General features: G+C 44.2%; 1 protein-coding gene across 2 annotated transcripts in view; it reads left to right on the forward strand.

Moving 5' to 3' along the window:
• The first annotated feature begins 20,670 nt into the window (after positions 1 to 20,670).
• Positions 20,671 to 21,707, forward strand: part of UTRN (utrophin) — a 678,467-nt gene continuing 677,430 nt past the window's right edge. For both annotated transcript variants that reach the window (XM_075596593.1, XM_075596597.1), the window contains exon 1: positions 20,671 to 21,268. The gene's annotated coding sequence lies outside the window, so the exon portion shown is untranslated. The remainder of the gene's footprint in view (positions 21,269 to 21,707) is intronic.

The raw sequence follows: 21,707 nt of genomic DNA on the forward strand, positions 1-21,707 counted from the left end.
GGGGGAGGGAGGCGGTGGGAAGGGGGGGAGGGAGGCGGTGGGAAGGGGGGGGAGGCGGTGGGAAGGGGGGGGGGGGAGGCGGTGGGAAGGGGGGGGGGGGAGGCGGTGGGAAGGGGGGGGGAGGCGGTGGGAAGGGGGGGGGAGGCGGTGGGAAGGGGGGGGAGGCGGTGGGAAGGGGTGGGGGGAGGCGGTGGGAAGGGGTGGGGGGAGGCGGTGGGAAGGGGGGCTGGGAGGCAGTGGGAAGGGGGGGGGAGGCAGTGGGAAGGGGGGGGGAGGCGGTGGGAAGGGGGGGGGGAGGCGGTGGGAAGGGGGGGGGAGGCGGTGGGAAGGGGGTGGAGGCGGTGGAAGGGGGGGGGGGCGGTGGGAAGGGGGGGGGGGCGGTGGGAAGGGGGGGGAGGCGGTGGAAGGGGGGGGGAGGCGGTGGGAAGGGGGGGGGTAGGCGGTGGGAAGGGGGGGGAGGCGGTGGGAAGGGGGGGGGCGGTGGAAGGGGGGGGCGGTGGGAAGGGGGGGGGGGCGGTGGGAAGGGGGGGAGGCGGTGGGAAGGTGGAGGGGAGGCGGTGGGAAGGGGGGGGGGAGCGGTGGGAAGGGGGGGGGGGAGGCGGTGGGAAGGGGGGGGGAGGCGGTGGGAAGGGGGGGGGGGAGGTGGTGGGAAGGGGGGGGGAGGCGGTGGGAAGGGGGGGGGGCGGTGGGAAGGGGGGGGAGGCGGTGGGAAGGGGGGGGGAGGCGGTGGGAAGGGGGGGAGGCGGTGGAAGGGGGGGGCGGTGGGAAGGGGGGGGCGGTGGAAGGGGGGGGGGCGGTGGGAAGGGGGGGGAGGCGGTGGGAAGGTGGAGGGGAGGCGGTGACAAGGGGGGGGGGAGGCGGTGGGAAGGGGGGGGGGGGAGGCGGTGGGAAGGGGGGGGGAGGCGGTGGGAAGGGGGGGAGGCGGTGGGAAGGGGGGGGTGGAGGGGAGGTGAAGGGGGGGTGGAGGTGGGGGGGTGGAGGGGAGGTGAAGGGGGGGGAGTGGAAGGAGGTGAAGGGGGGGTGGAAGGGAGGTGAAGGGGGGGGGTGGAGGGGAGGTGAAGGGGAGGTGGTGAAGGGGGGGGTGGAGGGGAGGTGAAGGGGGGGTGGAGGTAAAAGGGGGTGGAAGGGAGAAGTGGAGTGAGGGGAGGTGAAAGGGGGTGAGGGGAGGTGATGGGGGTGAGGGGAGGTGAAGGCCGCTCACTCACCCGTCCGGCAGGTCCCACGTGGATCTGAGGCGGGAGGCAGCGTGTTGTGGCCGCTCTCCCGCTGTGTCCCGGGCGCTCGCTCGCTCCCCCGCTAACTGTAGCGGCGCCGGGGGGGGGGTATCGGGGAGACACTGACACTGGAGGGGAGGGGGGTGGAGGTGAAGGGGGGGTGGAGGGGAGGTGAAGGCCGCTCACTCACCCATCCGGCAGGTCCCACGTGGATCTGAGGCGGGAGGCAGCGTGTTGTGGCCGCTCCCCCGCTGTGTCCCGGCGCCGCCATCTTGGGCACTCGGCGCCGCGAGGCAGCCTGCCTGGCCACTGGCTGTTCCCCGCCCGGGGAGGGTGAGTTGTAGCGCCGGGGAGGGGGGGGCATGTATATGTGTGGGGGGGGGAGAGGTGGGAGATATAGAGGGGGGGGCATGTATATGTGTGGGGGGGGGAGAGGTGGAAGATATAGAGGGGGGGTCTCGCACGGCCGCTGACACTGGGTGGGGGGGGGGGGGGCGCTGAAGGGGTAATAATAGTGTGTGTGTCCCCCGCTGAATGTAGCTGCGCCGGGGGAGGGGGGGGCGGGGTGAAAGCGCGGGAGACACGGGGAGAGGAGGAGGTGCGCGCGGGTGCTGCTAACTGTGAGCCCCGCTAATGTATGTAACAGTGTGTGTGTGTGTGTGTCCCTGTGTGTGTGTGTGTCCGTGTGTCCGTGTGTGTGTGTGTGTGTGTGTGTGTGTGTGTGTGTCTGTCACTGTGTGTGTGTGTGTGTGTGTCCGTGTGTCCGTGTGTGTGTGTGTGTGTCCGTGTGTGTGTGTGTGTGTGTGCTGTGTGTGTGTGTGTGTCCCTGTGTGTGTGTGTCCCTGTGTGTCCTTTGGCCCGTCACTCCGCTTCAGGCCAATGAGAGGTGTGCGGGGGCGGGCGGGCCAAGGGACCAATGAGATTTCCCCTAGGGACACCGGACATCCAGGCAGGCAAACATACAGTGCTTTCACTAATATAGTATAAGATGTGCAGTGGTTGACAAATCACCAAAAATCTACTCGCCACACAAAAAAATCTACTCGCCACCTAGTACCAAACGTATGCTGCGTGGGCCAATAGAAGCTCGCCAGGATGTTAAATCCACTCGCCCGGGGCGAGCAAATGTATAGGTTTGTCGAACACTGCTTATGTGTATGTATATATATATAACTCCTATAACAGTATCTATTTTCCCTATACAATCTTGGGATACTTACCTTGGTGAAAACGTTATCAACAGTTTTTTCTCTACAAATACACCAATAATATTCAGACACACTTGTGCAGTTGCCTAAGAAGGTACACGATCATAGGACTAAATGCACTAAATACTATTAGTGTTTATCGAACTAGAATATTTGAGGTATATAACATCTATGCTGAGGTTAGAAACTAAGAACTATACTTTATATGTTGGGAGTCACATGGTTAAAACAATTAACTTAGCAATAGAATTATACTGTTATTGTGTTTTGTACTTCAGTACCTATAAGTGCCAAGGTATTCATGTACCACAACCAAGGACATTCCTAGATTCTAATAGAATATAATCTTTTTGCTGATGTCGCAGCAGTATCAGAAAATAATCCATTAGGTTAAAATTATTTACCCACTTATACTGCTACTCCTCGACAGGGATTTTAAACAAATGTTTTAGTATTATTTTTTCACAGTGTCACATATATGAGATTTGGATGTAATAAAATTTTATTATTTTTGTTTTTATCAAGACCCTATCTATCTGGAGGGAGCCATATTTACTCCTAATATTTACCTTTAACAACCATACACTATCATAGAGTGCATGCTATTAGAGGGTCTTTTCTGTTGATCCCCTCGGGGACCAATTGGTTCAATTTTGCATTCGTAAATTCCTCTATTGCACCTTGATTTGTATCCTACTTATGTAATAGGAGAGCAGAATAGAATATTTTGTGTTGTCGACAAATGTGTATACAAAGCGCACCAGGGATTAGTATATTAGCTCAAAATAGAGATGATAATAAAATCCATTTAATGAAAATTGGAAGTTTAAAAGAGTCAATTTATTAAGAGGTCAAATGACCACACATAAGTTTGCAGGCACTGATGTTTAGTCCGGACTGCACCCGCATACTGCGATGACTTCTCCGTCCGAGCTCCCATGTTTTCCTGCTCCAGCCAGTGAGTAAGCGCATCAGGTGTCCTCTCGTGACCTCAACGCGTTTCAGAACAGCATCCTTCATCAGGAGTTGTTGGAACACTTAAGGAATGTTACTTACTGGCTTACTCACTGGCTGGAGCAGGGGAGCTCGGGCGGATAAGTCATTGCCGTATGCGGGTGCAGTCTGGACTAAACATCAGTGCCTGCAACCGGTAACCTGCCCGTTCACTTGTGGCTTCAACATGTTTCCCTCAGTGTAGTTTGGTCGGTCGTACCATTGCACTGTACTTAGGTGCTTATCTGTGAGACTGATTGTATTGTGACCATTACGTCTGTGCATATGTACATCTGAGATTTGTTTTATGTTTCATCTTGTATTTCTCACAAGGAGGGATGGGTTTTTCTACTTGATAGAGGTGATGTGTTGTTATTTTTGTGTGGTCATTTGACCTCTCAATAAATTGCCTCTTTTAAACTTCCAATTTTCATCAATTGGATTTTATTATCATGCTGTATTTTGAGCTAATATACTAATCCCTGGTGTGTTTTGTGTACACTTCTGTCGTTTGTTTGTTTGAGACTCCCTTCACAGGGATGTCTCTTATATAGAAGCGCTTGGGGAGGTGCTCCACACACAGCTGCAAGGGGATTTTGGTGTAGAATGAACAGACTACTGACAGCACGAGCGTGGAATCCTTGCTGTAATGTCCACGATCTATACAATATTCACCCTTCGAAAACAGAGAGAGATTTATTTTGACAATCAGGGTTTTCTTTACAATACCCCCAGAATACGGATTTTTTTTTTGGTGACCTTTGTTTTAACATACTAAGACCCAGGTTTACTAATTGGTGCTAAGTCTTAGTTACATAGCGGGTGAGGTTGAAAAAGACATACATCCATCAAGTTCAACCTAGGCTAAATTTAGACGACAGATACTTTATCCTATATTTGTATTTACAGTACATTGATCCAGACACCCCCCCCTCCTCCCCAAGTGAAATATTATTTAATGATATCTCATATGAGGAAAAATTAATTCCTTCCTGGATCAAAAGCTTTCCCATATTGACTAAGCCATATGGTGTACAAGGGTTCAGCACCTTTTGCTATATATGAGCATTGCTGTTTTCCAATTAACCAAGCGGTGTTACTTATTGCTTACAATGAATTATTTTCTTCTGAAATATGAATGACAATAACTGAAAGAGTATGCAACAGTGCAAGATTCTAAGCTTTTTGGTGCTTCGTTCATTAGCAGAAACATTTATTTTGCATGCGTTAATTGTGCTCTATGTATAAGCAACATTTTGCACCTTGCTCACTAATTCAAAATAGCATGTCACCTTTAATTTGATTGCACAATAGTTAGTTTGTAATCCCTGATAATATACCCAAATATATGAAATCTTGCTACATTAAACAAATACACTCCCTAACAATCGTACTCTCTAAACAGCTCTGTTTCAATGTTGTGGTTTTCTTTGCATGTTTGAAACAGTGCCAGCGAGGACATAGTATCATTTTAACTTAAAACACGTTAAGCATTATTGTTTTCCCTCGTTTTGTTAACAGGATTAGGTGTCAGAAGTCGTCTCTACATTTATATATTATCAGCATATATTATATCCATTATCCATGTATTATTTGTCATCTTAACTCTATGCCCAGGACATACTTGAAAACGAGAGGTAACTCTCACTGTATTACTTCCTGGTAATTTTTTTTATAAATAATTATATATTCTGGGCTGATTCTCATAAGGATATTTTTATGCCTAAACACTACCCTTAATAGTTAGTGACTTCAGGCACAGGCTATCTATAGGTATCCATGAATGACTCCCTGGCCTTATTTGGTATCCATAACAATCACTAGGATGATTCTAAAACAGGCACCTATTAGAGAAATGGGAACCGAGAATAGAAGGGCAATAAAAACAGAGCCAGACAAGTATTCCTCCAGACTGGGACATGCCAGACCTTAGAGAATACTGAAAGGGTAATTCAATATCGCCCTAAACAGAGGTATATTCAAAACGCCACAATTCCAATCACTATTAAAATATAAAATATTTTTATTTACAACTTCTCATTAGAAGACCTTAAATATGTACACTTTGACCAAACATTGTTAATACTTGGAAGGGCATACGGGGCATTTTATCCCATACAGTGTCACAGTGCCACTCCCCGGGACAGCAGGGATTTATAAGGACCCAAATCCTACAGTAAAAGTTGATATCTCGAGTGGTACAGCATGAAAAGGAAAGACCGTTATATTTGATTAAACACATATGCTAACCGTCATAAGTCATAGGTCCGCAGAATATAGTGATCTTCAGGATTAGTCTCCATCAACGCTTATACTGGATGTAGAAAGTGGAATTGCAGATTACATTTTTCTTTAGCGTAGAACAAACGCATTTAAATCTGCCGAGTTGAGTTTTCCAGAAATCTGGTAGAATTATGTTAACGCTGCATGTCGATCAACATTAACGTGGCTTTTAACAGTCTAATTGGGTTCCCTAAACAAATCTAGCAATGCTAATAGCAAAGGTTTGACTGCTCTCCTTTGTTCGAAAATTACCTACAAGTTGAATTTCTTACAGGCCTCTGTATGGGGAAATGTTTGTCACTCCAAGTGTTTTCTTTACCCTTATCCCACTCTGTCCTTAGAGCAGAGGAGCGCAAACTTTTCCTGCTGCGCCCCCCTGTCTGCCTGCTCCGGAGCTCGCGTCCCCCCTCCTACCTGGCAGCTGCGGCAAATGACGCTCCGGGGTCACATGACGTGGTCACATGACCCGCAGCGGACGCCTGTGATGTCATGTCACATGACCCCGCGCCATCATTTGACGCCACATTGCCATGGAGACGCATCACAGCGTCTGAATCACGGTAAGTGTTATTGTTGCAGAGGCCTCACGCGATCCTCAGGCATTTAATTAAAATGTCTGGGGGAAGAGCGCAGGGCCTCTGCAACCGCCCGTGCCCCCCCAGACAAATCTCCCGCCCCCCCCTCCCCCCTGGGGGGCGTGCCCCCCAGTTTGCGCTCCCCTGCCTTAACGAACCGATAAAGTTTTGCTTTACTTGCAGGCCATGTCATAGATAGAACTACAATTTGCAATGTTAGCTGATGCCTGCTCTCTATTTTGGGAGGAGAATAATGCTGGACAGGGCATGCTGAGAGTGGACGGACGGACGGGCAGAGGATAGGAAAAGGTTCACTTAAAGGGGCAATCTCTCTTGGACCAAAGTTAACTAATTTCAGTGACATGTTTAAGGGCTCTCATCCGGTAATTGATGAAAAAAAAATTACCCAAATCGGACACCTAAAAGTATTGTTTTTCTTGGGAGGGGGTTGATTTCCTCTGGCTGCTCCCTTTTTGTGTGATGTCACCTTGTGATCAGCAAGCGCTTGTACAGACAGAGTCCTCCCTCACCCCTTATCTTTATTGGTTCTCTGATAAGGGTGAAACCTCCCCCTCCCCCCCACAATATTAACCAACACTAATCCAGGGGTTCTCAACTCCAGTCCTCAAAACCCCTCAACAGGTCAGGTTTTCAGGATATCCTTGCTTCAGCACATGTGGCTCAGTGAGTGGCTCAGTGGAAGAGCCTGCTTCAGCACAGGTGGTGCAGTCTTCGATTGAGCCACTGATTGAACCACCTGTGCTGAAGCAGGGATATCCTGAAAACCTGACCTGTTGAGGGGTCTTGAGAACCCCTGCACTAACCCATTCAGAGGCCCCTACGAAATGCAACAGGCCAACTATCTGGGATTGCACCTTTTTAAGAGAAAAAAATCACAGAGAAGGCCTGGGCCTTCCTGTGAATCTATCAATCTATATGACTTTTTTAAAACAAATGGGATTATACAATATAATAGCCGATCCAAGTACTGTACCTAGAGCCTAAATGCAATACTTAGGATCAACTAGCGTTCAAGCCCTTGATATCAGTGATAATTGCTGACTTCAATACAAATAATTGGATTGTACACATATATAGAAAAATAAATAAAATAATAATAAATATACCATACAATATGGTTCAAAGTCCAGGCCATTCAAAAATTAGGGAATGCAGCTCCTTCTTGTTGGATCCAACCCTCGGGTCCAAGATACTAAAAGAATGAAAAAGAAGAAAAAAAGGGCGCAAGACCCATAGTGCAATACATAATATTTAATGATATAGAAAAAACGGTTAAAAACACTTACTTTTTTAAGTGTTTTTAACCGTTTTTTCTATATATCATTAAATATTATGTATTGCACTATGGTTCTTGCGCCCTTTTTTCTTCTTTTTCTGACTTTTTTAAAAAAAAAATCTAATAGTTTCTTCTTCCATTTGCAGTCTCACTTAGGACCAAAGTGAGTAGCAGTAGAATGGTTCATAGTTTAACTCTTACACTGCCAGAAGCGGTCGTAACACATTTTGTTGTAGGCCCAGAGAAGGGATTAACAATATCAGAGATGTCAACCTCCACAGACAAAAAATCAGTGAGATTCAGGGATTTTGGAATAAAAAATAAATGTGTGTGGAAAATGTATGTTGTTTTTTTTTTATCAGTGAGATTCCATTTAAGTCTATAAAACGTAGATATAAAAAATCAGTGAGACTAACACCAAAGCAGTGAGAGTTGATAGGTCTGAAATGGGTAATTGACTCAATAGAGTAAGACGTATATAAACACGTATTAAGCATAACAAATTATAATAAAAGTCATTATACTTCTGTGAACAATCATCGATATTGAATCCAATATATCATTTTAGCCACTGTTTCACTTTTGTCCTAGGCTGTAAAACTTTCCTCGTAACAATGAGCTTAGAATGCTATGGGGTTTTTGGGTGGGGAGGGAGAGAAAAGATCTTGCATAATCCTTAATTGTATAATACACCCCAGTGTCAGTCTGGACATCACCCTCTATTGAAGAGTAGGTGAATGTATAAAGCTGACAGAAATAAATATGTGTAAGTTTTATTATATTCACACCAGGGATTTGTGCACCCACAGTTTACCTCTCCAGTAAGGTAACTATGTTACTGGCTTGGTCAGATTTTAATTGCACTACTCACATAAGCATACGCTTTATTTAACCCCTTTAGGTCTTTCACACATTTTTTCACTAGTCCATGGGACAACTATTACATATATTTAGTGTAGGTTCCTGCATACGGTTATGCCTTGTCGTGGCATTCAGGCTTATAAATGCTTTGGCCAAAGGGTTTAACAAAATAAGTCTTTTTCATGAGATGATTATTATTTTATTTTAGCCTAATTGGTAGGAGCGCAGGAATCGTTCTTTTTGTTTTTCTATATGTATGGCCTACCTTTTTACCTGCAGCAAACTTTTAAAGGGAGGAGCGCGATATTATGTACAGATAATCCTTAATTGCCAGAAGGAAACAATGCACAGATGCATTGCAAGTCATTTAGTCAACATATCCAATTTCTGCAGAATGTCAAAAGGTTAAATCATTTCTGTCCTTGATATTGATATTGTTTTAATGACGGTTGAAATATTTTGATTTTATATAATATTCTTAAGAAAGATTGCCAACTAATTACCCCCCACCTATACCTAATAGGGTTACCTTTTTGTTGTACATATATGCCAAATCTTATTACCCTATTTTCTCAATTCTAAGACGCACCTTTTTTTCGATTTTCACATTTCTGAAATCGGGGTGCATCTTAGAATCGATGTATTTTAAAAAGTGTCTACAGTACTAACCCCCTCTTTTCACTTAACATGTTTCAGGAGAGGTCCCATGTCAGCGGAGGATGAAGTGTACGGCGGCGGCGGCAGGAGAGGTCCCACGTCTGCAGATGGTTGAAAATGGACAGCGGGCGGGAGTGCTGTGGCAGCGGCAGGACAGGTCCCAAGTCTGCAGGTGAATGAAGATAAGAAGACAGCAGGCGTGCGGTAGTGGAGGCGGCTAATAGATCACAGGAGCAGTGTGGCATAGGGGAACGGCTTGGGAGGTGCACACTGTAACACCGGAAGTTGACCGGTGTCTGACTTCAGGTTACAGTGTGCACCTCCCAAGTCGTTCCCCCTATGCCGCTCTGCTCCTGCTCAGCTCTCCTGCTATTATGATCTCCTGCAGCCGCACCTCACCACCCACCAGCTGTCCATCTTCAACCATCTGCAGACGTGGGACCTCTCCTGCCGCCGCCGCCCCCTTCATCCTCCGCTGACATGTGACCTCTCCTGAAACATGGTAAGTGAAAAAGTAATTTTCCTTGATTGTAAGGGCCAAATTGATGGTGCGTCTTACAATCGAGAAAATATGGTATCTATCTATTTATTTATTTTTACTTTTTCATGTAATTTTTTCTATAAGCCGTCACTGTACTGGGACATCACTCTTAACTTGCTTATTATATTAGCATGCTAACAAATTATAACAAAAGACAAACCAACATATATGGGGAACATATATACACAGGATATTAAAATCCTCAATGGAAGAGACGGCTATAGTATAGGGATATACACTGCTCATATAGGAATAGATATCCTGTATGGATATAAGGTAAATGGTGGAATAACAATCAAAATAATGTTAAATTGTTGTTAGACTTAGCATCACAAAAAAGTTGCTAGGTAGATTATAATCACCACCAGAAGGGCAAAATAAGACACATATCAAACTTTCCCCAGAAACCAAATGCAGGTGTATATTACACACAGTAGCTGCGTGGATAGTGATAGCAGAGAGTATATCTGTATAGGCATAAACATATAAGATAGCAAAGGAGGTGATGTTATTCAAATATACAGATGTCACCACCTCTGAGTATCAGGAGGTCACAGCTAAGCTGAAGCAATATACTGCGTCTCAATATCTGTATTCACTCCTGTGTAGGGGAAATCATGAATGTATAACTGGGTCCACCACTATAATACTTTATCTTCATATCCCAATACAAACAAGCCGTCTCTCCTGGTGTGCATGCGTCTGACGTCACCATGCCCCGACGTATGTTTCACATGCTAGGCACGCTTCTTCAGGGGGAGGAGTCACAAACCATGATGGTGGATGCCGCGTTTTAAGGTCTGATGTCTGGGAGGAGCCGTAATGCCGGCCAAAGGTAATTACATAACTGGCCAAGCCTCTCAATGGCGTAGACAAGCACGGCAATTCGGGGAAAATGTACAGGGAGTCACTATGTTTATGTGTTATTATATTAGCACACAAGAAATATCAGCTTGTATGTTTTAGTTTTCAAGGAATAGAAAAACGTCTGCCACTTTTACCGCTGGAAGTAAATGGGTTTGACAGCTAATGACTTCACGTGAACAAAATATGTTCAAATGAGAGATTTAATGCTTTCCTTTGCTCATCTCAAAAAGAATCGCAAATGTAAGATGTTGTGCAAGCTGTTGGGCCTATTGGGTGTGGATTTATAAACCAGCAGGTTTTTCTCCACTTAACTCAAACAATTCTACTTCCAGAAAATCCTCTGCTTTTTTCTTTTTCTGTTTTCACAGGATTCTGCATTAAAAAAAAAAGAAATTCCGTGCAGAAAATGTGTTGACATTTGGAATGTTGTTGACGTACATACTTGTACATGTTGGCTCTGTTTCAAAAATGTCTATCAAGATGGCAAAGGGAACATGCAGTTTTGTCAGATGATTCTGCAAAGTCTTTGTCTGGTCTTCCCCCCCCCCCCCCCCCCTAGGAATACGAAGTTCCATACATTGTTGGTTGTCAAATGATCAATTCGACCAGCTCCATAGTCTCTCAAAGATGCTCTTCAGGTAATGCATCTTGGGAGAGCTTTTTTGATGTTAGTCCAAAAAAAAGTAATCACCATTTACAATGTATCAATTATTTCCCTTGACCAATAAGGCTCATTAATTATTTTCTTTGATTGCAATGTAAAATCAACGCCCGGTTATAAAACTAGGGCTTGGATGATTTCAAAACTGCAGCTGAGTGCCAGCGGTGGTGAAAGGTCCTATTCCGCTGAATTGGAGCTTAGTGAATCTCCCTCCTTTGTCCCTGGCATCAAAACTTAGATTGTAATCACTACAGACTTGTGTCTGAAAAGTTCAATGCAGAGAGCTGCTAACACTGCGTGTTGTATAAGAAAACTATTATTATTATTATTAAATAGCAGTGGAATTTTATTTAAACCTGATTTGAGTTGCTTATTTTAACATACTTCCCTGTTGCACCTCAGAGTGCCACACGTGGCTTTCTGCATCTTTGATGTGTCTACAAAGCACCTGTGGATGGGATTCAATGCATATTTTGCAGGTATTATATAGGTGAGTGCCAAGAGAAGAGAAGCTTTCAAATGCTTTTATAGCTTATTTCATCTGGCAAATAAAAGAGAAATGAGACAGAACAAAGAGGCATGATGATTTTGTTTGTTCTCGTAGCCGCCTGAATTATTTAGAAAGAAATACAACTGTACTGTCGCCTTAATCCTTTCTGTGTTGTTTTCGCAGACTATGCACTGTAATGCAGGCTTTGGCAGCATTTAAGGGGTTAACTAGAGTTTGTATCCCAGCCTTTAACAGCATCACAGATAGATAAATAGATAGGTACATAGATGACACATTTGTATGTATTTAAAACGATATCAGATATAGCCCTAAACATGTTTACAGTGTGTGTGTGTGTATATGTGTATATATATATATGTATATGTGTATATATGTGTGTGTGTGTGTGTGTGTTTGTGTATATTAGCTCTCTATTACCCTAACATGGAGGTTATTTATTGAAAGGTATATAGCTGTTACTATAGGTACTTAGTTGCCATGAAGAAGAGTATGTTGGCACAAAATAGCTGTTGGCTCCCTGGCGTGCAACAAATAACCGGCTCTGTCTTTTCTCCCGCTTACCGTCTGAAGATGGACTAAGAAGTTGTTAAAAGTTTGGGGACTTCCACGATGGTGCAGGCGACCAATACTAATTATTGTTACTTCTAAGATGTATGAATAAAAACAAAATATATGATAAACTGCAGTGCCCTGCTACTCTCTCTTCTCTTTTTTGATTGATGCTTTTGGCTATGTTGTGCAGAGGAGAGCACGCCACAAGAGTCACAATTCAACCCACAGAGCTCTTTTGCCTGAATGTGGATAGTATGCTTTTCCCAGTTTGATTATATAGTTGCCCATTGCCTGCACAACTGTTCTTCCCAGACCATGAATTATACCTGTGTCCCTGCAACTCCCGATGCTCTGACAGCGTTTGTGGAGCTTGCAATCAAAGACCAGGATCCAGGGGCATGTGATGTCCAAAACAGTAACCACAGTGATCTAATTATTATTGGCATTAAAAGGCTTAAATAAACCCATTCATATGTATAGTTCTTTGTCTTAAATTGATTATCATTCATTTAGTGGACACCAACATATACCACAGAGCATTACAAAGGTGCAGAAATATTTACAAGCAACAATATAATACAATACTGTTAACGGCCTGGAACAAAAGGTGAAGAGGTCCCTGACCAGATACGCTTGCAATCTAAAGGAAAGGTGGAGACATACAATGTGACGGATTAAGCAGAGAGATGTATGTATGTCTTTATTTATACAGTATTGTATAGTGCCATTAATGTACATAGCGCTGCACAGCAGTAATACACGTGACAATCATATAAATAACAAATAATGCAGATAACACATAATAGGAAGAAGCGCTTCAGACATAAAAGTAACATTTAGGAAAAGGAGCCCCTGCTCCGAAGAGCTTACAATATAATTGGTAGGTAGGAAGAACGTACAGAGACAGTAGGAGCGCGGTCAGATGTACAAATTGTACAGATTATTAGGTCACAAGTAACTGATATTGAAGTAAAAGTGCAATGAAATAGGATGTGTGGGGTTTTTTAAATGTGTAGAGGGAGGGGGCTGGTATGATAGGATGGAGTAAGTCATTTCAAAGAAAAGGAGCACTTCAACCAAAAATATTGGAAGTGGGAATAAGATGTAGTTATGGGGGAGGTGGCGGGGGAGTAGAGGCATGGTTCATGTGAGGATCAGAGTGTGCTGTAGCAGTGTATATAGACGTGAGGAAGGAGATGTGTGGAGGAGCTGTGTTGTAGAGAGTCCTAAATGTAGGACTATAATCTTGAACTTGATTCTGTAGGTTATGGGGAGCTAATGTAGGGACTTACATAATGGCAGATGCGGCAAGTGAAGTAAATGAGTCTTGCCAAAGTATTTAAGTATTGATTGGAGTGGGGAGAGACAAAAGAGTGGCCAGATAGTAGGAGATTACAGTAGTCGAGATGTAACATTATTAGGTAGCTAATTAAGACTACGGTTGAATCGGAGGTAAGGGACGGATAATAACAATGTTGCAGAGATGGAAGTGACATGATTTACCGAGGGACTGAATGTGGGAAATGAAAGAGAGAGAGGAGTCAAAAATAACTCCCAGGAAGTGGGCTTGAAATATGTGTTGGATGGTGGTGTCATTAAAAGTGATTGAGAACTTTGCTATGGGAGTGGAGTTGGAAGGTGGGAAAATAAGGCGTTTAGTTTTAGGTAGTGATGGGGAATCCAGGAGGAAATGGCAAACAGATAGTGATACGAGATAGAGATAAGAGAGTTTAGAACTGATGTCGGTAAATGTTATCATCTGCATGTAGATGGAAATATATATCATCTGCATATAGATTAGCCTTGCTGGACACCAACATACGGTGGGAATTGAGAGGATGAGGTTCTAGAGAAGGAGCCTTTATAGGAGTGGTTGGACACATAGGATGTGAACCAGGAAAAAGCAGTTCCTTGTAGAACAACCAAGTCTAGTATTTAAAGTAGTTGGGGTGGTCGATGGTATCAAAGACAGCTGACATATTGTAAGGAATCTGTTCCTGGGTTTGGCTGGAGCTCACTCCTGCAGAGTTGATGAGCTCTCAGACAATCCTCCCCTTGGATTTGCAAGCACTATCACCTGTGCTTGCAATCACTGCAGCTCTGTCTCTCTGCTCTGGCATTGGAGGAATTCCCACACACCCCTGTCTTGGGATTGGCAATCTGTCCTTCTTATACTGGCTCTCCCTTTTCCTTATTGCTGAGCATAAACCAAGATTCACTTGGATGTAACTGTGTTTGCCACAAACACTCCTGCCTTAGCCTTGCCTTGTTCCTGAGACCTGCTGCATTCACCCCAGGCAGAGGTCTGGTTCCTGTACTGAAGCGCTGGATCCCCAGTGCTAGTCTTGCCTTGTTCCTGAGACCTGCTGCATTCATCCCTTGCAGAGACCTTAATCAAGGGCCACTCCCGCTCCTTGCGCAGAGGCTATTCCCACGCTTCAGCTGCTACGCTAAAGCGCTTCGCACCAGCCTACCAGTTGCCGAACCCCAGTCTGGATATCGACTACTCTGACGTCTCCAACCCTGACACCGGCTTGTCCATGGATTACCCTCCCTTCTCCAACCCTGAACCGGCTACGATTGACTGCGCAATCCAGAACCAGCTTCGTGGTCTAAGGTCGGTGTATTCACATCCCCTCCTCAGCCCCGCGGTCCGATCCCGGTTTGTGGTCAGCACGTCCGTTACACAGATGCAGTAGAACAAACCGGGAGTATGATCCTTGGGACTTTGCTTTGAGATGATCATTGGTAACTTTAGAAAGAGCAGTCTCTGTGAAGTGAGAAAATCCAGAAGGGAGTTGGAAAATGGAAATCCAAAATGCAGCCGTGTACAATGTATTCCAGTGGTTTGGATGCAAAAGGGAGAAGGGAGATAGGACGGTAGCTGCAGAGTAAGCCTACATTGAGAGAAGGCTTCTTAAGGATGGGTGTTATAAGGGTCTGCATAAAGGAAGATGGAACGGTTGGTGCCCATGCTAAGGTAGGTGGAGGTGGGTGAGGATGGGAATGATAGATGATTATTGTAAACGGTATTTTAGATTGGAGGAGATTAAGGAGGCAGGTGGTAGAGGAGGAGGTGACAAGAAGGCGTGGGACTTCCTCCTCAGGTAATGAGCAGGAGTTGAGGTAGGTGGTGTGCGATGTAGTGGGCGTTTTAGAGCGAAGGCCTGTTGCAATGAGACATCTGGTGCCCTCCTGTTTAACTCCTTAACTCCAGTATTTAATGAAAAATTAGATGTAAAGTATTTGTAGGTCTTTGTAAATATTGCGACGATAGTGAATTTTATTAAATAACTGCCCTCGTCAATGTCACGAACAGGTACAGAATGTTCTCTTTGGTTACATGTTCATGCCCACCAAGTGCAGCATAAGTAGAAAATCTACTGGTATTTGTCATTAGGACTTAACTGGTTAGGCTTTTCTGGGTTTGACTGTCTTTTAAACTTTGAGAGACAGATTCGCCAAACTCCCTTTAATCCAGGCAAATAATGTGGACATTAACTTAATCAGGAATGGCCATTATTAATGCCTTGTTCCATAAGCTAATTACATGCACAAAGAACAGCTGCAATGCACCAACCCCATACCCATCTCCCCACCTTACAGCCCTATTATACAAATTGGCTGGCTAAAAGGACTGTAAGCTAAAATGAGCTAATATGGCTATAAGCCTTTTCTATAGAGGGATGGTTGTTTGATGTGGTGGTGTGGTGGTAGAGGGTGGGTGATGGAGGTAGTTGACATGCAATGCTTTACTAGCCTCAAGTGTGCAAGGAGTGTAACTAGTGTACTGTTAGGACTATATTAACCCTTTGTAACCAGATAGCCATGGTTTGCACATGGTTTTACTCTTCTCCAAGCCCTATTTCAGGGTCTTGATGGGAGTAATGCCAGGTTTGGGTATGATTTAAATAGAATATTATTGAAGCGCTAAACATATTAAAAAGATACAGTGCAATAAAATCTCAAATGCAATTATTGATCTGATTTTACCAACAAAAAATATTTAATGTGCACTGATAGTGCTTCAAACACATCCAATTAGTATGCTTCAAAATAAAAAAAAGTTTGTGTGCACCGAGCACGCGCATTTTAAGTGAAACTTCTTTTTCTTTTGTCACTGTTTTGTCACAGAAATTGTATTTGTAATGGTGATGTGTTTAATTAAAAATCTAAACACAATTTTAGTGCCAAAATGCAAAGAAGTTTGATTTAGAACGCATGTTTTAGCTATTTGCACTTCTATATTTTTAGTAACTGAATTCATTGTGTGTGGTGTGTGTGTGTGTGTCAGTCCTTGTGTACACACACACATTGACACACACTGACTGACACACAGTCAGTGTGTGTGTGTGTCAGTGTCTCTGTGCCAGTCAGTGTGTCTCTCTCTGTGGCGTGGTGTGTTTGTGTTATTCTCCGGTGGTGTCTGTCTGAGTCTCCCCCCCTCCCCGGCAAAGCTGCAGACACGCTGTGAGTGTCTTGCTGCTGGTGCCTTCTGCCGGAGCAGCCCCCCCTCTTCTTCTCTCCCCCCCCCCGCAGCGGAGGTACGGAGACACGGCCGGAGCAGCCCCCACTCTTCCCCCAGCAGAGCTTCGGACACTGCTGTTTGTGTCCTGCTGTTGGTGCAGCCAGTCCCCCGGCGGAGGTACGGGGACATGGGGGTGGGATGCTGGGCGGCTCACTGGGGGGGGGCGGGGGTTCATGGTGGCTCACTTGGGAGGATGCTCGGAGCATCACGGGGGGGGAGGGGTTCGACACATCACTCGGGGGGGGGTGTGTGTCTCCAGCGCTGCCTTCCTCCTCTCCAGTGACGACTCCTGGTGGAACCTGGCAACACTGACGGCCTCTTCTGCCAGTGGTGACGTCACTTCCGTTACCAGTGACTTTCGTCTCCATCAACTCCATTTACTGCCAGACAATTTTGCTCATGTGGTAGGTGTGCCTAAAGAAGTTTCACTTCAAAAATGGATAAAAGAATTATCTTGAGTTATTTTCTTCCAAAATTTATGCGAAAACAATGTCCATTTGTATATTATGAACAGTGAGAAAATGTTTGATTTCGTATCAGTAGCATAGTGTTATATTCTTCTAAATGGTTCCTTCTATGCTGCTCCTTGAAATGCGTTTCCTACGCTGGCTATTTATTGCAAGTATAGACTGAAAGAAAGAAGCGCAGACAGAAAGAGCCTCCTGGTGTAATATATTGAGAAGTGGTAGAAACTGAGTAACCCAATGCACTTTGTGTTTCAGCTTTCCACAAATAACGAATCAGTTTGCACAGTCCACGAGGTATTTATGCAGAGTCTGAGTGATATGGGCTCTGGGAGTTTCTGCGGGTGGTGTCTGGGATTGCCGCTTCAGCCTTTGTACCCACCGTTCTCTCCTAATTCACTCTCCCTTTCTCAATTTCACACTCTTTACTCTGTTAGTCTGTGTCTGTGATGGCCGATATCCAACGCGTTTCGTGCAAAGTCTTTGCACTAAAGGATTCCTTCTATGCTTCTCCTTAAAATGCTTTGCACGAAACGTGACTCACAGACTCCATATCACTCAGGCTGCATAAATACCTTGTGGACTGCATGAGCTGATAAACTATTTGTGGAAAGCTGAAATACTAGGTGCATTGGGTTACTTTGTTTCTACCACGTCACAATATATTACACTAGGAGGCTCTTTCTGTCTGCGCTTCTTTCTTTTAGTCAAGATTTAAATAATAGTATTTCCCAGTATTAACCTTAATTGAGCTTAGTGAATATGGGATGCATTTAATTTAGGCTTATTCGCATGTCATTTTTTCTTACGGCCGTTATAATTAACACTATGCACTAACTTTACGTTTTTTCCTTGGTGAATACTACGTTACTGTTAATGTGTCGTAGTGTCACATTAAATGGGCGAATGGAACTTGGTGAATCTGGGCCTAAAAGCTATTAAAGCAATGGTCATAGGGTCTCCTGCCAGAAAAACTAGGAACGAAAAACATTATTGAAATCAAAAGGAGTTTTTGATAAACCGAGCACAGAATCATTCATGCCTTAAAAACGTAGTGGTACTCTACTGTACTCTATTTCAATCAATTCTAAATATGGTAATTATTGTAGCAAAGCTCTTTTTACTTCATTTAGAAAGGTGTATTCAATATTTACAGTCTAGAAAGAGAAATGGAGAGAACCTTTAGAGAATAAATCCCTTATTGCAAAATAAGTGTAAATAAAACAAAACGTGGTACACCAACACCCAAAAGATAATTGTATTATGGTACTCTTGCACACACGCAAGTGAATGTTTTCTGCTTAACCATTTAGACTTAGTTAAGTGTAAATGTAGCTAATCATTTTATATCCCTGTGCCTCACCCTATTCACCTGCAATTGGGTTATAATAATATTATTGTCCATCTCTTTCATCTTCTTTGAAGTTATACAGACCAGCTTTACGCAAATGTGCCGGCAGGATTCCAACTAAAAGGTGACTGCATGGATATCTCTGAAGTATAGCTGTAAAGAGGGTTGGAATTAACCATTTGAATTCCTTATGAAGTCCACTGGACTCTACAAAGGCTGCCACACTGGAGGACTGTATGACATACAGTTGACCTCATCAGTTTTTTTGCTTGTTTGTAGGCCAGATCCCTCCTCTCGGGGAGCGGTGGTCACCATCGGAATAGAAAAGGTCTTTTGTCCCGGACGTTACGAGAGGGTATAAAGGTGTAAAACGAGAGTGACCATAAGATCGCTACACATTCAATGATATAGTCATGATGTCAGAAAGTCTATGAGACTCAGACCTTCTGGCACACAAATGGTTCAAATGTAGACCACCATGCCAAGAAAAGACCAAAGTCTTCCAGCTGCAAAATTGGTGAAAGAAAAACAGTACCAGTCTTGTAAACTCTCGTTTCTGTCAATTACATTTTTTTCCTTAACTTCAAGTTGTTTTTTTTTTCGCAGATAGAAAATAATTATCTTGGCCAATTAGAATTTACCAAAGGTTGAACTTTACATAGTCACATAGTAGTTGAGGTTGAAAATAGACATATGTCCATCAAGTTCAACCTATGTTAAATGTAGACGACAGATACTTATCTTAAGTATTTGATCCAGAGGAAGGCAAACAAACGTGATGGACACAGGGCTTTTATTTCAACCTAATTTTACCTATTTATCTCATCTGTTTTGATATTTACATAAAAGATCAGCCTCACTGTAATGCAGAATCTATACTTGGCACTTTGGATAAATTGAGTATTAGTTTTTGGACAAGTGAACATTTCAGTGGCTGTTTTCTAGGTGTGCAAATGGCAAAATAGTGTTTATTTCTTTCATGTCTACTTCCAAGGACCCATGAGACATAAGAGTTCTGGATAAAAAGAAAACCAAGTGTCGTTTTTATGGAAAAGTGCTTAGACCACAGGTGCTATAAACGGATGTTCAACAATTCACACTCATGGAAAGTCAGTGAGCCCTCGCACGCCTGGATCAGTGGTTGACATGTGATGGTACAGTAGTTGAAGGTACAAAGTAGAACTACTTTTTTTGTATCCTCATATCCATTCTGCGTTATTTTTAAAGAAAATTGAGTTTGAGAAAATCTCTTCCCCGTTTCTATTTTTTTTTGCTATTAATTGAACTAGATCTATTTTTAAATCACTTAGTACCAATACTTTTCTGTAGACACTTCAACCAATGTCTTAAATATGTCTAAGGCAGAGTCTGAAGCGCTTTACTTTCATGTAAAAAAACATATTGATTCGTTTTAAATCACACACAGAAATAATCCAGTATTAAGGCACTTTGGCCCATATTAGGTAAAGGGTGCTAGCTTTAGAATGACCTAAATCCAATTAAATGAATAAGAGTTTAGCTGTGCTAAAGCTTAGCAACCTTTAGGCTGCATCCCCGCTGGCGCTGACCGCGCTCATGCTTGAGAGCAGTGACGTCATCAACTCTCTAAGCATGAGCGCCGGTGTCCTGTGTATTTCGGGAGCGGGGGTCATTGGGGGAATGTTAAGCGCGCTTCAAAGTCACATTTTTTTGTCTCCTCAAGCGCCAAGCTTGGGAGAGTGTGCGTGCCCGCGCATCAGCGCGCACCGCGTGAGTGGGGACGACTACATAACGAGTACAAGACGTAAAAGCGCCGAGCGCACAGTGCCAGCGGGGACGCATCCTTAGTGAATATAGGCGTTTGACCACTGCAATATTTCGAAGCAGCTAATGCAGATTTTTTTTTTTAAATCTCTATTGCAGAGAAGAGATCAATTGTGGAGAGGATGTTATTGAGGAAGCCTCCTGAAATAATTTTTTTTTAAAAAAAATCAGGTTAATAATTAATTTCCCAAACATCCAGGCAGCTTGAAATATTTATAGAATGGTCCAGCAGGTGGTGTGTGAAATCTACACAGCATATTACAAACTCCACTGTAAAGTGAGAAGACAAAATGCATTCAGAGTGGGCGGGGGACGTAAAGAGATCCTGCCACGTTCTCAGCCTCACTTTAACCGACCGCACCGTAATAGAGGAGAAAAAAAGTGAGGGCGAACCTTGGGTACAAACTGAGAGCCCGGGCCAACACAGGATTCCAAACCCAAGCAACTTCCATAGGAAGCACATTGCAAGCACGGGGAGGGGGTGATCACCCTGCCTGGGACTCCGTGGATCTAGGGCTCAAAGGAGATCGGTGCAAAGCAGCCCGCAGAAAGTTTACTCGCTGCAATAGGAGGAGCTGGGCAGCTGCAAGTTTGTTATTTTATTTCCATGTGCCAAGTGTGGATGTGAAGCAGACTGAAGGGTGCTGATTTCCCCAGGAATATTGGGTGCAAGTTGGGTTTTTCAGGGTGGTATGAGCGTGTCCCGCCCTCCAGACCAAGGAGACCTTTTGGGTGGTGCGATTTAAATGCCTCTGGAAGGAGTCGCTGGGAGTCGTCTGAGAGCCCAGGAAGTTGGTGGCTTTTTAGGGTGACCATCGGAGAGGTCCTGGCGGGGTCCTGCACGTTGTGTGAGGAGAGGGGTAGAAAAAGCAAAGGATTAGCCGCGTGAAAACACTTCCCAGGTAAGATTACAGCCATGAATAATTAATGTGTATAGAGGAAACCGGAGGAGGGACAGACCCCGACCAGGGACAAAAGCAAAGGTGGAAGTTGGAATACAAAGTTTACACAATATTCGGGAAGACCTTGGGTGCTGCCTCCACCCCTCTTTGTTTTTAACATAGGATTATGCTCCTCCACCCCTTTAATGTCTCACAGTGATGAGTTTTAATACACGTGATTACATACTATTAGTTATTTACACTAGCAGTGTCCTCCTGGGCACTATACCAGTAAACACTTGGATTCAATAGAATGAACATGAGTTTAGAGAGGTATTTTTTTTTAATGTGTGTATGTAATTTATGTACAATGTAAGTTTGTCCATTGTTTTAGTCCTCCGACCATATTGTACAGCGCTATGGAATATGTTGGCGTGTTATAAATAATAATTACACACAT

This window comes from Ascaphus truei, chromosome 4 (assembly GCF_040206685.1).
Source record: "Ascaphus truei isolate aAscTru1 chromosome 4, aAscTru1.hap1, whole genome shotgun sequence".
NCBI lineage: Eukaryota > Metazoa > Chordata > Amphibia > Anura > Ascaphidae > Ascaphus > Ascaphus truei.